Below are 3,123 nucleotides of genomic sequence, written 5' to 3'. Positions count from 1 at the left end.
CATATGCGTCAGCTATAGGTAGTATCATGTATGGGATGATATCTACCAGACCGGATGTAGCATTTGCTCTGAGTGTCACGAGCAGATATCAGTCTAATCCTGGTCAGATGCATTGGAAAGCCGTGAAGGACATTCTTAAGTACTTGCGAAGGACTAAGAATATGTTCATGGTTTATGGAGGACGAGAACTCAAACTGGAAGGCTATACCGACTCTAGCTTCCAAAGTGATGTGGATGACTCGAAGTCAACCTCTGGATTTGTGTTCATGCTCAATGGCGGTGCTGTCTCTTGGAAGAGTTCCAAGCAGGACACCACAGCGGATTCCACCACTGAGGCTGAATACATTGCAGCATCAGCTGCTGCTAAAGAGGCCGTTTGGATGAGGAATTTCGTCCAAGAGTTGGGCGTCATTCCTGAATTTGTTGGTCCAGTCCCGGTGTACTGCGACAACACGGGTGCCGTTGCTCAAGCAAAGGAACCAAGGTCTCATCAAAGATCCAAACACGTACTGAGGAAATACCACATAATCCGGGAGATTGTGGAAAGAGGAGACATCAGTGTCGAACGAGTGGCCTCTGCAGACAATATCGCTGATCCACTTACTAAGCCTTTGCCAGGACCATTGTTTGACAAACATCGCGAAGCAATGGGTCTACGTAGTATGACTAGTTGGCTATAGGGCAAGTGGGAGATTGTAAGAGTGGGTGCCCAGTGAGCCAACTGTGTGGCTATGGGCTTTGATGACTCTTTGTATAAACAATCTTTTGTTTAATATTATTTACACTTTTATGGCAATGACTTTATATTACTTCATATTGTTATATTGTGATATACTATTGTTGTTTTGATAAAGACCTTGAATATACTATAGTGTATGTAAGATGTGGTAGAACATGGAGATGTCTATCATGAAATACATCTTATAGTCACTGTATGTTCTAAAACCGTTCCTAGTCGATTGAGCCGTCCGATAATAAGGATAAGGATCGCTCGAGTTTGAGACTAGCATTTGCGATGCGGAGTACCACGTTTCATTGGTAGGGAACATGGAGATGTTCGAAGCATGCAAATGGATATTCATAGGATGAATAATCGAACTACCCTATCCGGACTTTCCAAGTGGTTATCACTTATCGAGTGGATAAAGTCCGCGGTTTTGGTTGTACACCATTAGTCCTTACGACTTGAAACATCATGGAGACTCTATATGCTAGTACTGTGCTTTGACTCGTTTACCGACTCTGAGGGGGTCATCAGGTGTCGAGATTGGGTACAGTTACGACACATATAGGAGTCAATGCATTGTTGTCAAGGATTCACCACATACTTGCGAGTGTGGATATCCTATGCGATCTGAGGAGATATTAGTGTGACAAATCTCTGGCCAGAGTACTTGATGTGATTTAAGAAATGGTTTCTTAGTAGCACATGCGATGTCACTAATTTGATCTTCAAGATGTATTGCATAGTTATCGAATCTTGAGCGACTCTCGATATACCAATGGTTGTTGATTCGATCGGGATATATGGATGAAGGGACCGTACTGTACGCTAACCAAAATCTACTGGTTCTTGTAGGCACTATCAGTGATACCTAGGGAATCATGGGGCGATGTTGCTAGGCGCTTTACCATGATTCGTTGGGCAAGTCGGAAAGTGTTGTTCCGAGTCACAAGGAGTTGTGAGCCCACGGCTAGCTGTATCCCTGAACCATTGAGGGTCACACAGTGTAATGGAGTTTTAATCCCCGTTGAGATAGTTAAATTTAAAGAGTTAAATTTAATGAACTAAGGAGTTGGACTTCTTAAATAAGAGTAAGGGAGTAGGATTTCCTAAAATGACATAGGGATGGACATTTTTGGAAACCACTGAATTCGGATTCAGGAAAATTTATTTTGACTTTAAAACGTGCAGAAATGGTTTCTGTGCACATTGGTGAAATCGTTTCATCAATCGGTTGAATTTTATATTAATTTCTGAACGAGCGGGCTTTGCTTGTCGGGCCCCAGCTTATGATTAATGGGCCCTAAGGTGTTAGTGGCCTGCATTATAAATAAGTTATTTCAGTACAGAAATTACACATAATAGGTCATAATTTTTGAGAGCAAAAATTCGAAAACCCTATTCTCTCTCAAAGAATTTCGGCCGCCCCCTTGCTCTGCCCGAGAAAATTCCGGTCTGTGATTTTGAATCGCAGTAAGGAATAACGAATCAAATTCGTGTATTCTCTTCGCAAAAAACTTCTGATAGATTTTCTAGTGCAATCTATCAGAGGGATTAAACCTCTGTTCGTGGACCTGATTGAAGGCGTTCATCGGTTCCAGGGAGAGACAACAAGAGCAGAATTGTTCTGTTGGTGTCCATTAATCTCGTTGCGAGATTTGAGGTAAAATTTATTTAATTGTTATTTAAATTTTACACACACGTAATTCAATTGATGAACGGTTGATACCCACACCATGGAAACGTTCCATGAAAAATTTTTAAACTTCCGCTGCACCGGGTATCAATCGTAATTGGTCTGGGAACTCGCCAGTTTTCCAACACTGCACCCTTTGCTCGATTCAGAGCATCAGCAAAGGTATTCGGTCTTCCCGAATTCACAAGTGTAAACACATCAGGGTTCAAGCCATTGATGAATTGATCGGCTTGAGCTTCATCATTAACAGCGATATGTGGAGCAAACTTCAACAGGCTAGTGAATTTTGCAACATATTCTTTGATATTCAACTGCCCCTGTTGCAGACTTGCAAACTCTGCTCCTTTATCCTTGCGATAAGACACAGGAAAGAAACTCTGATAGAAAGCAGTTCGAAATACAGACCAGGTAATAACAGTACCTTGGTTTTCCAATGCTTTCTTCGTCGCTATCCACCAACTCTTGGCAAGACCATGCAGTTGATGAATTACCAGTCTCACACGACGATCATCTGTATAATCAATAGACTCGAATAACTGCTCAATATCTTCCAACCAGTTCTCACACTCTATAGCATTCTCAGTTCCTTGCAACTTCGGTGGTTTGAATGATTGGAATCGTTTCAGAAGTTTCTCCAATGGATTAGCATCACTGAACTCATCAGTAAAAGTACTACCCTGTCCATGTTCATACACTGTCACTG

This window comes from Henckelia pumila, chromosome 2, assembly GCF_033568475.1.
Source record: "Henckelia pumila isolate YLH828 chromosome 2, ASM3356847v2, whole genome shotgun sequence".
Taxonomy (NCBI): domain Eukaryota; kingdom Viridiplantae; phylum Streptophyta; class Magnoliopsida; order Lamiales; family Gesneriaceae; genus Henckelia; species Henckelia pumila.
The sequence above is the reverse complement of the archived record's forward strand: the minus strand, read 5'-3'. Positions refer to the sequence as shown.